This window comes from Protopterus annectens, chromosome 1.part0 (assembly GCF_019279795.1).
Source record: "Protopterus annectens isolate FY-2018-M chromosome 1.part0, PAN1.0, whole genome shotgun sequence".
NCBI lineage: Eukaryota > Metazoa > Chordata > Ceratodontiformes > Protopteridae > Protopterus > Protopterus annectens.
Window position 1 is genome coordinate 1,378,736,846 of NC_056725.1, and position 13,339 is coordinate 1,378,750,184.

Sequence of the window (13,339 nt, forward strand, 5' to 3'; positions counted from 1 at the left end):
GACATGTATGACCCAGCTCTGTTAGAAATGCTACGTCTAAAGAAATCCCAATCCCTCCACACCACACACTCCAGAGACCTCAATCTCATTACCACAATCAACAGAACATGCTGGAGGGACAGGTTCATAACCCAGAGACTGCCCATGCTTTGAAATAGACTTCCCATACATGTCAAGGAGAGCACCTCACTGGCCCTCTTCAAGAGAAATTTTGATGAGTGGATGGGAAATAGAAAATTCACCTCAGGGATCACTCTAGTGGCTTTACTTGACAGAGGCACTGGGAACTAAGGTTGGGTGGCACAATGCCAGGGTAATCCTATGGGCTAGGCTTGTAAAGGCCCCAGGGCCATTAGCCTAGTACACACCTATGAACCTATGATCTAAGAAAAGAGTTGCTTGATTTAATAGAGATGGACAAACATATTAAAATCAATGAAAGAAGTAGACTACAGAAGGTCAATAAGACCCCAAAAGTTAGATAAAACAAATGAACACAGTAATTGGGATTGTCCATAGAGATCCATGCAATATAACAGAAGTAAATAGGAAAAATTACTGTGCAGCTAAATTAATAACAGATAAAGTCTTACAACAAGAATACAGTGTAGTAAGGGAAAGGAAAGGGAGAAATCGAATGTTGTCATAGAAGTATCGAATAAAAAAAAACTATAAAGCAGTTAAGCCAAGAAGTGTCACTGTTAGAACAGTATAGAAGAGGGAACACATCAACAAAAATGATCAGAAAGATAGACATGATAAAAGCCACACATGGTATTCTAACAGATCAGGATCTATTATGCACTATTACAAATAATAAACAAAAATATCAGCACAGGCAAAAAAACTTAGAAAATATGTAGATAAATATGAAAGAAAAATACAAAATAAGCAATTTATTGATGACCCAAAAAGTTTTATAGAGAACTGGGAACAAGGCAAAATGAATTTATACACCACTAAAAAAAAAGACAAAATAGATACATTTTAGAGAAATATCTATGAAGATCATGTGGAACATAACAAAGATACTAAATGGATAGAAAAAGTAAAAGATAGATTAAGAAGTTCAAATGTACAGGATGTGAAATGGGATGAAGTAACGGCTAGAGAGATTGAAACTAAGTTAAGAAAAGCTCCGAATTGAAAAACCACAGGCCCATATGCAGTACCTATCTTCTGGCTAAAAGTATTAACATCTTTGCATGAAGATTTGGCCATGAGTAAGAACTATTTATATGTGCAACTCAAACAAACACCAGCCTGGTTAGGAAAAGGAAAAACAATGCTCCTACTTAAGAGTGAACCTGCAAGCTATCCTTAAAATGATAGACCAATAACTTGCCTTTCGACAATGTATAAACTATACACTGGAATTATTGCCAAAAGAGTTTATAGTCATTTAGAAGAAAACTCAATCATAGCACTAGAACACAAGGGTAATGAAAGAAAGTCATATGAAACAAAGGATCATTTGTTGTTAAATAAAGTCATAATGAAGAACTGTAAAAAGAGGAAGAATCTAAGTATGGCATGGATAGACTACAAAAAAGCATTTGACAGTATCCCACATTCATAGATAAAAGAATGCTTAAAAATGTATAAGATACACCCTATACTGATTAATTACATTACAGTGACCATGAAACAGTGGCAGACACCACTTTGCAGTTAAGCCATGATAAAGGACAAGTTATTATTCCAGGGATAAAAATTCAAAGGGGGATATTCCAGGGTTACTTTCTGCCACCGCTGCTCTTTTGTCTTGCTCTTAACCCATTAAGCTATCTGCTTAACAGATTAGGTCATGGCTGCAGTTAGGCTCCCCAGAAAACAACAAAGTGTAAAGACTTCTCATCTTCTTTTTGTAGATGATTTAAAGCTGTGTAGTTCATCAGATGAGGAACTGTCTGAAAGCACAACTGCAAGTGGTCAAAACTTTTTCAGATGATATAAGAATGTAATTTGGTCTTGATAAATGTGTAAAAGCAACCTTTAAAGCAGGAAAGCTGCAGCACCAAGAAAACATCAGTTTGGGACAAGAATGTGATATAAAAGAACTTGAGCAAGAGGGAGTGTATAAATATATGAGAACTGATGAAGGATCAACAATAAAACATGAACAAATGTGAATAAAACTTAGTAAGGAATATTTTATAAGACTTAAATTAATATTGAAGACAGCGTTGACATCTAGGAATAACGTCCAATCTATAAACCAATTTGCTCTTCTTATCCTAACTTACAGTTTTGGAGTGATTGACTGGCCTCAAAAGGTGTTGGATAGGTTGGACAGGAAAACAAGAAGAATGCTTCATGCTCATCAAATGATTTATAAAAATCAGTGCATACCAAGATTATATATTCCCCATTCTGAAGGAGGTATGGGCCTCCTTGAAATTGATTACATGCATAGATCTGTAATTGTCGGACTGCATACATATCTGCTAACCTCACAAGCCCCAAATGTAGTGATAGTTTTGAAACATGAGGAGAAAACGCCTAATATGACGTCTCTGCTTAGTTTAGCAGAAGCATAATGGTGTCAAGCAGGAATGGAAATCAAACCAGAAGGGACAGGTTCATAACCCAGAGACTGCCCATGCTATGGAATAGACTTCCCATACATGTCAAACAGTGCTCCTCACTCACCCTCTTCAAGAGAAATCTTGATGAGTGGATGGGAATTAGAAAATTCACCCCAGGGATCACTCCAGTGGCTGTACTCAACAGAGGCACTGGGAACTAAGGTCAGGTGGCACGATGCCAGGGTAATCCTATGGGCTAGGCTTGTAAATGCTCCAGGGCCATTAGCTTAATACACATCTATGAACCTATGAACCTAAGTGGAAAAAAATCAGGCAGCAACAGAATGTGCAAAAAAACAAAAAAAAGAACATAAGGTAAAAGATCAGATGAGAAGGCAAGAAATGTATAAAATCCATAACTATAGTTACAAATATTGAAAACTCTTGGAACAACCTCATGTTGATCAGGAGCGAATGCAGGAATGATTAAGGAAAGGTGAATTTAAACCAAAAGATGAAATGTTGCTATTGGCGGCCCAAGATAGTGGACTGCATACACATTGGTTTACAAAGTTCATTGAAGGGAGAAACAGACAAATGTAGGTTTTGTAAAACAGAATTGGAAACAGTTGTACATCTTGTTCCTGGTTGTGATATTTTAATGATAGAAGGACTGTATACTGAAAGGCATAATAATGTGGCAAGATCATTGCATTGGGGATTGTGCAAACATTATAATACTGAAGTATCTGAAAAACAATGGAAACATGAGCCACAAAGCATCATAGAAAATGATGAAAGTCTATATCACATGGGATCACCCATTACCAACAGTTAAAAAATAGACACGAGAAAACCAGCTATAGTAGTCCATGAAAAGAAGACAAAAGTAGCATTGATCATTGAAATCACTGCACCCAGTGACTACAGTGTCTTGCGTACTGAGACACAATGTCATAAAATATCTAGATTTGAAGACAGAAATGAGAGCAATGTGGAAGAAAGATATCCAGACAGTTCCAATCATAGTAGGAGCAATGGGTCTTATAAAAAAGAATCTACAATCATATTTAGATATGTTACCAATGCATGTAACTCCGTATGAATTGCAAAAGAAGTCATTACTGGGCACATTGTGGGTGCTGCGAACAGCACTTCTGGGTGACATCAAAGATTGATACAATACTAATTTCATGTATTTTAATCATACTTTGACTTAGGAATGGGGTCCATTCTAGTCATGGCATTAGAAATCCAAAAGACTTAGAGAAATTAAAAAAGTGAGAAGTCAGAAGATCTAGCAAACCTACTGGCCAATAAATTCATCTCCAACTTTACCCCCTCCCCTCAACCTTCCCTCAGGAAATACCATCAAATATAACTCCCCCTGCTATCACTATGGAACAGGTCCTTAAGGCTGTCTCTAAGACCAAGAACACTAAATCAATGGGCCCAGAAAATATCGCAGGATGCCTTCTAAATAGAATGAAACATAACATATCAAGCCCTCTTGAATTGCTATTTAACTGTAGCCTCCAAACAGGCTTCATGCCTCATGAATGGAGAACAGCAATAGTCATCCCTCTGCACAAAGGTGGGCCATCTACATACCCTAGTAACTACAGACTCATAAGCCTCACTAGTCTTGTATGCAAAGCCTTGGAAAGAATTATTATGGAAATGATCAGTAATGGTATAGTAAACCTCCAGACACTGGACCCAATCCAATTTTGTTTCATCAGGGGCAGGGCATGCCTACACAACCTGCTGGATTTCTTTGAGAAGGTCACCAGATCAATTGATGAGGGAAAATGGTTCACACTGCCTACCTTGACCTGATCAAGGCATTTGACACAACACCCTACTCAAGCATTGTTAACAAACTCAAGAGTTTAGGTACAAACCCTTATGTCACCTAGTGGATAGCCAGTTAGCTCACAGAGAGGGACCCAGGAAGTTAGAATGGGGGAGACCACCTCTACAAAGAGGCCAGTCACAAGTGCAATCCCTCAGAGATTGGGCTTGGGACTGCTCCTTTTTAGCATTTACTTCTCTGAAGTCAAGGCCAATGTTAATGGCCTCTGGATGACTAAATTTGCAGATAATTGCAAATTAGGAGCTGTCATTGAATCCCACACTGACATAAATGTTCTCCAGGAAGGGCTGATATAGACAAACAACTGGTGCTAGAGCCATAGACTAAAACTAAATGCCAAAAAATGCATAATATCCTTTGGGAAGTCATCCACCCCTTGTAACTATCCTATTGACAACACACGCTTAGAGTTGATGCAGTAGTCAGGGACATAGAGACACACATAGACAGTAATCTAGCCTTTGACCATCAAGTGTCTACAGTAGTGAGGAAATCATTCTATGTTGCACAACTTATAAACAAAGGTATGGCATTTAGGTCCAAGAAAGTCATTTTTCCACTGTATTCAACATTCATCAGACCCATCATTGAGTACAATGCCTCCTTTCATATGCACGTAATCAGGCATATCCAATAATTGGCATGTCCACAGAGGTTCTTCACTAAAAAAATACAGGGTGTAAGTAGCATGTCCTATGCAGACTACCTCAAGGCCCTATCCCTGCATTCTCTCTCCTACAGGCTGTTGAGGGGAGATCTAAGCCTGGCATACAAGGCATTATCTGACCCCACTCTGATGGACCTCCTGCATATCTGCAAAACAGACACCACCAGAACTACCTGTTCTAAAGACTTATACCTTGCCTGTGATATAAGTATAGTATATATATATATATATAGTAAATATATAAATGTAGCCCAGAGACCACCTCTTCTCTGGAATAGGCTACCCATCCATGTGAAGCAGAGTTCTTTCTTAACCTAATCAAGTGCAACTTGGACAATTGGATGGAGAACAAGAAATTCATCCCTGGTTTGGCACCTATGCCTCTAATGGACACAGGCAGCATGTAAATGTTTAATTTCCTAGGCCCCTGCTTGCAAATGTTTCATCTCCCAGGCCTCTGCTAACACTTATCAAAACTTGTCAGAGATTTGGGATGCATTGCTAGGCTTAAAAAAGCCCTTGTGGTCGTTAGCCTAGTAAATACCTATGAACATATAAGAGGCAAACTACTCTAGCTCACGTAGAAAGTTAACAAAACAGGTTTTTCAGCAACATGCATTTTCTGAACATTTGAACAACAAGAGCTATGAACATTTTTTAATTGGCCTTACTTACTGACTATAAACTTAAGGATTTTTAGCCCTCAGTGATTTATAAAAAATGAAGATACAAGTGAAGATCTGGCAGATACTGCAGAGGATTAAGGCTTTACATTCTTAATGCTCTGTTTCATGTAGTAAAGGGAGCAGGATTTAATTTTTCTACTTCCTTTTTCCTGTAGTGTGACTTATTAAGTTGCTTAAAAAGATGGCGCTCCTGGATTGCCCCTTTATCTGGTTTAAAATACAGAAATACAAAAATATAGAGGATACATAGGAGGCTAAATATTTATGTGCATTTTCTGAATCAGAGAAGAACTGGATCATGGTCAAATGGGACTATAGGAAGAGAAATGAACCAGAGCCCATCCTTCCTGCAGCCATACCAGTATCCCATTACTTGACCTCTCACTAGTTACCGTAAAACACTGTTGAACCCGTACACTGTACATACTATTTTCTTCTTCTTTACCTTTACAATGATCACATAGATTTGGATTTCATTTAAAACATTTATTAACATTTTTATATACTGACAGCCATTTAATGAACAAAACAAAACACCCCATATTGAAAACAGACAGCATGAGCAAAAGTAAACTCCTCTTTATTTAAAACTCATATTTATTGAAAATGCATCCAGCAATCCATTAAACTACAACAAATATGCAGGGATTCATGGTCAAATGGCATACAGAGAAGTAGAAATTGGGCAATATCTAAAAGGGGCAGGAATTCTAAAGACAAATGTTAATGAATATGCTAAAGCCTGTTGGACATGTGTCTTTTTTTAGGGATAGCCCAGAAGCATTTTCTGGTGAAATAACTCATTTATAGTCACCACAGACAAACAAAGGCTGAAGAAATCAAAAGCTGTAGTACGGGAAGCAGCTCAACAGTAGCTGATAGCCTTAATACATCTGAACTAAATAACAAACTTGTGTAGCCCAACACACTGCATTTTACACCATTGTGCCTGAAAAAAAGTTAAATTAAAAATGCATTCATAGCTAATACTTTAAAATTAAAATTGTAGACTTCATGCTATACAGTTTATTCAAAGTCAAATAAGCACATGGCCACAGTCAACAAAACAAGGAAACCAAGGATCGTACTTGAAGATCATGGTTCATCCTTGTTTATTATAATCAGTTCCTTCCTTTTGTACCATAACTATTCTGAGATACAGGATGATACACTCTATCACACACACACACACACACACACACACACACACACACACACACACACACACACACACACACACACACACACACACACACAGTCTATCTCAGACTGTCAAATGGCCACATTGTCGAACGTATCATTTTGTTGGCAATGCAGGCCATTGAACCATTTTGACTGAGATTACATTATGATGGGGATCAGGAAATTTGCCATTTTTCCCACTGTAGTGCGATCTTGGAGTTGGTATATAGTGAGGTTTGTTTGGGGGGGGGGGGTTGATGGCCTGCATTGTTGACGTGATAATGTTTGACATTGTGGCCATTTGACGGTCTGACATAGACAACCCCCCCCCACACACAAATGTGACTATCGGTTACAGCCCCTTGAACAACTATGTACATTCAGATGTTTCCTTGCAATAAAATAAATGAACAAATACATAAATAATCACCAAGAGTGTATTTCAGATTACAACTATGAAAGCCATATATTACATTCCGGTGGCAGCACCTCCCATCCCCTCCCAACATCTTAGCTCAAGAATCAAAGACAAAGACCCAACAATCAGGAACAGATTTTACATTTTTCTCTTAGTATTTTGAAAGTTATATTAGCAAGCATTTTCTGAAGTACACAAAGTCTGAAACTCATGTCTGAAATGCACTGACTGTAATCCAGAATAATTTGCCAGAAAGCTACAAAATTTACAAGGAACAGACCAAAATAATTCTTAATTTCTTTGCTCAAGAATTCTAGACAAGCCAAAAATAACTGAGAGGGGGGCAAAAGGGACACATTTTAAACAATATTTTTATCTGTTTGTTAACCAGATAAACCCACTGCAGAAAGTTTCCCTTTTAAGGGTTGTCTAGGAATACTGTCTTAATGGCAATGAGTAGTAAGAAAAGTTATGAGAGGCAACTGGTCTGGAGGAATAAGGTGTTAGCTCAAGGGTACAGGCTTTGATTCACCATGCGAGCAAGTTATGTAATCAGAAGCCCTCACCTAAATGGGCATTTTACACATAGCCAGACATGCAGACATAGAGACAGACAGACGCGCACACACACACACACACACACACACACACACACACACACACACACACACACACACACACACACACACACACACACACACACACACCATTCATCTGAATTGCTGTCTGCCTTCATTTTGATTATTGTGCTGTCTAGTTGGCTAACATTGCTTCATCTTGATCATTGCTTAAGCTACAACTATGGCTGATGAAAATTTCTCCTGTCAAATCACATTCAAAAATCCCATGCTACTACGGCTGATGTAAAACATGCATGTATGCTTGCTTAATCAGTTGTACATGAAAATCTCTTGTGGATAACAAGCTCAGCTATGGGTAAAATGTTTCCTGGGGCAGTCAAGGATACACACACTTTCACAGGGGTGCGTGTCCCCCTTTGCTCCCCAACCCCCCAGTGCCACCACTGGTTTTAGGAGGGACAGAACCAAACTTTAGGCCAAACTCAGGGAAGTGCCTGAAAATTCCAGAATAACTCAGCACTGAAATAAATAGGACATGCTGGAGGGACATATTCATAACCCAGAGGCTCCCTTCACTCTGGGCGACTTCAACTACCCAAACATTGACTGGGAGCACTACTCAAGCCCCAGCACCTTAGCCCAAAGGTTCCTGGAAATTATAAACTCAAATGCTATGGAACAACTAGTCACCACTCCCACGAGAGGGGACAACATACAGCCCAGAAAACCCCAGTGAAAAACTTCTCAAAAGCGAACTTCTCACTTCTCAAAACCAAAGTGGAATCCTTCAAGGCCCCAGGGCCAGTGGAAACTACGGTCCAAACTGCAGAATCCTATATAAATGCATTCTACGGACATCTCCAGGAATGCATGGATCATGCTATCCCAAACAAAACCAAGACCCAATCATCCAAAGGCAGGCGTCCAGTCTGGTGGACCCCTGCCATAAATAAACTGTACAACAGAAGGAGGAAGCTACTACATGATAGAGCAAAATCCCTAATAGGGAAGGCATCTCTGATCAGTACTAGCAAAAAATTACGATCCCTCATAAAATCCTCCAAGGCCAGCTTCGAGAGAAAAATTGCACAGGACACCAAAGACAATCATAAGGCTTTTTTCAGTTATGTTAGGAACGTGGGATGCAACTCCCAGACTTGTTCTGAGTTGATTCTAAACGATAAAAAATACACTGAACCCACAGACATCGCCAATATCCTGGCAGACAGGTTCAGTGCAAACTTCTCCACCTCCCCCCCCCAAAAAGAGCAAGTATCTATCCCGGCAGAGGGCTGCCTCCCAAACATCTCTGATGCTCAGGTGAAGGCTGCCCTCTCCAAAGCAAAAAACACTGCTTCCATGGGACCAGATGGTGTCCCAGGTTGCGTCCCACATGAACTCCAAGAGGAACTAATCCCTCAAATAAAACAGCTATATAATCTCAGCCTCACTACAGGATATGTGCCCACAGAATGGCGTACAGCAACAGTGGTCCCACTCCACAAAGGTGGAGCCTCTACGGACCCTGGAAACTATCGCCCCATAAGCCTGACTAGCTTAGTCTGCAAGGTTATGGAGAAGATCATCATGGAGCTCATAAACAAAGACATTGGGGACCTACAGACACTAGATCCTACCCAGTTCAGCTTTGTCAAGGGCAGATCCTGCCTTTTGAACCTGGTTGACTTCTTCGAAACAGTCACCAAAGCCATAGATGAAGGGAAGGTAGTCCACACAGCCTATCTGGACCTTGCAAAGGCATTTGACACAATACCCCACTCGGGCATCATAGATAAGCTATCCAGCTTAAATATAAACCCCTATGTCACAAGATGGGTCACAAACTGGCTCAAAGACAGAACCCACAAAGTGAGAGTTGTTGGAGCCATGTCAGACTCGAAACCGGTCACAAGTGGCATCCCACAGGGTTCTGTCCTGGGACCACTCTTGTTCGGTATATACTTTTCCGAGGTACAGGCAAACGTGGGAGGACTATGGCTCACCAAGTTCGCAAATGACTGCAAACTGGGTGCCATAATCGACTATCCAGCTGACACAAACATCCTTCAAAAAGGTCTCACAGAGACAGATAACTGGTGCCAGCGCCATGGTTTAAAGCTAAATGCCAAAAAATGTATAGTCATACCCTTTGGCAAAAACAATGTGCCCACAAATTACCACATAGGCGGAAACCCATTAAGTACAGAGAAAGTTATTAAGGACCTGGGGACCCAAGTTGATAGCAATCTCTCCTTTGAAAACCACATTGCCAAAGTGGTTAGAAAGACCTTCTACATAGCCCACCTCATCACGAAGGGTTTCACATCTAGATCAAGAGAGGTAATCGTGCCCTTTATTCATCCCTCATCAGGCCCATCATAGAATACAATGCCCCTTTTGGGATGTACCTTACCCGACACCTGCAGCAATTAGAAAGACCCCAAAAGTATCTCACCAAGAGGATCAAGGGTCTCAAACAGATGCCATATGCTGCTCGGTTAAAAAACTCCAGCTCTACTCAGTTGCATACCGCCTACGTTGAGGCAATCTATGCCTGACATACAAAGCTATGTCAAATCCAGAATTAATGGACATGCTCCACCTCAGTAAATCTAAATCCCTTAGAGCCACATGCTCGAGGGACTTGAACCTCAGCACAGAAATAAATAGAACTTGCTGGAGGGACAGGTTCATAACCCAGAGGCTCCCTTCGCTCTGGAATAGAATTCCAGTTCATGTGAGGCAGAACACCTCACTGAATCTCTTCAAGAAGAATCTCGATAGGTGGATGGGGGATCGTAGGTTTGTCCCAGGGATTACTCCCGTGTCACTATTAGACAGGGGCACAGTAAACTAAACCTTAAAAAGGGCACAGCATACTCAAATCAAGGGGTGGCGTAAGCCATACAGAATCGGGCTAGGTTTATAATTGCCCCAGGGCAGATAGCCTAGTATGAACCTATGAACCTATGAACCTATGAATAAAATCCTAGTCCAGGTTAGGCAGAGTCCCTCATTGACTCTCTTTAAGAGGAATCTTGATGAGTGGATGGGAGATCGTAGGTTTACCCTGGGTATCACTTCTGTGTCACTGTTAGACAGAGGCACAGTATACTAACCTCGAAAAAGGGCATAGCAAAATTAATTTAAAATGGGTGGCGAAAGCCAAACACACTCTGGCTAGGCTTATAAATGCCCTAGGGCAGATAGCCTAGTATGAACCTATGAACCTATGAACAGAGAGGTATGCCTGGCACTTATTTGTCTGAAAAACAGCAAGCTAAAAGACTGAACCAATATTCTAGAGTTTTAACCAAAGCAAATAAAATCTAACAGATATTTTAGAATATTTACATTAGTTAAACGAGTGCTCAACTCATACCTCTCAATTATATATTGTTACAAGGCACTTTTTTCATTTTGAGGCTTAAAAATTCTGTGCTCCACATTAATCTGCATTGAAAGGGTTTGGCACACATTCATCATTAAGATTTTTTGATTTTTTTTTAATTAATACCCAGGATAAATAGTATTCAATAATAATGAATCACATTAATTGATCAAAATAACTCTATAACTATGGCTTTTTTGCATGTCCTTTTATTTTTTCTTTACTAGCAAGAAGTCCTGAAAATAACAAGATCCCACTGATGCTGAAGCAATCCCTGTTTGGGTATAACATAAACCTACACCTGGGGAATGGAACAGGGATTCCATGAGTGACAGTACAAGTATCCATATCTGGCAACACAGACACATACCTGTCATTTTCAGAACATTCTTGCCAGTGTGATTTGGCTGTGATTTGTCTTCTCCGCTTTTGGAGGTAGAAGCACCCCATTGTTTGGGCCTGCATGAGCCCTGGGGCTGTTGTCTGCCTCTAGGGCATCTATATCTGCCTCTTTGTGGCCTGTCTGACACGGGAAAGGACCAATTCCTAGAAGACCAGTTCCTGCTAAATCTGGGTGGCTGTGCCTGTAAGAAATCCTTTACTGTCTGCATAGATTTAGCTTTATCCTCCATTTTCTTCAATACCTCTTCTGCCTTAACACCAAACAAAGTATCATGCTGTAATGGAGCATCCAATAATTTTGCTTTAACATGATCAGGCAGAGTTCCTTTAACCAAGCATGCCTTCTAATGACAGAACCTGTTACAGCAGCCCTGCAAGAGGCCTCCAGTGAATCATAACCACATTGCAAAGTATGTTTTCCCACTTGTTCAGCTGCATGCAATAAATCCTGCATTTCCTTGTTTTCAGAACAATCAGAATTTGTCAACATTTTCTGTTTTAGCAAAGTCATTAAGTATTGCTGATATTTAAGCATATGAAACTGACAATTTAAAGCCCTTACAGCCAAGGTAGCAGAAGTGTAAACTTTTTTCCCCCATCTGTCCAGTGCCCTAGAAACTCTATCTGAGGGGACAGGGTTTTTTGCAGTAGCAGCCTTGCCCCCTTTGGGACCCTGCAACATAGTTTCTGGGTCAGCAGCAGGGTTTTTATGTAGAAATTTCTGAGAATCTGGAACCCTGTAGTATCTGTCTGGCTTAACAGGTGCAGGAGGTAAAGAGTTGGGAGACAGGCCGGACTCTGAAAATACATCATCTACAATGTCTAGAACAGGTGGAATAGCAAGAGGTCTGTGCTGAGGTAGTTAAAGAAAGTCTCTGAGCCTTTTCTTAGAATCTGAGTAATCTTGGCTCTCCCAATGGAAATGCTCCCTCATGGTATGCAGGGTTTCCCCAAAGGAGTAATCCTCAGGAGGAGAAGCTGAAGGGATAGATTCTTCAGCATCAGAATCTTCATAGGGAGGAATAGAGTATCCCTGTTCTGAAGAGGAGTCAGAGGAAATGGAAACCCGATCAGAGGAATTATATTCAGTGTCTTGCCTAGGCCTCTTATCAGGAGGGGGATGGGAACCCCTGATCAAAGTAATTAGGTCTTCGGCCATTTTGAGCAACTGTTTCTTAGGCATGGAAGTCTGTCCTGGAGAATGCTGTACTTGTTTCCTTGTCTTCAAAACTGTCTTAGTCTTCGTCTTTGATGCTGAAGTTGGCTTGATATAAAGCTGTGTAGGTCTGAAAACACCCTCAGTAGCCGATGCCTGCTCAACGGCTCCGGACCCATCTGAGGGATTAGTTTCTGAAGGCCCAATACCTTGAGTATCCAGAGGCCTAGTTGTCTCCACGTGGGAGTCGGAGGTGGCCTGTGGCTCTGAGGTAGAGGGTGTCAGGGGCTGCGAAAGTGCCTCACTGAGAACCGGCGAACCGGCGACTGGCCTAGAAGAGGCGTCTGCTGCATCTTTTATACCCCTGGCACACTGACGTCAGGGAAGAGGAGAAGCCAGACCAGGACTTTGGAATTCAGGCCGACTGCAGGTAGCTTGCCAGTAGGATAACC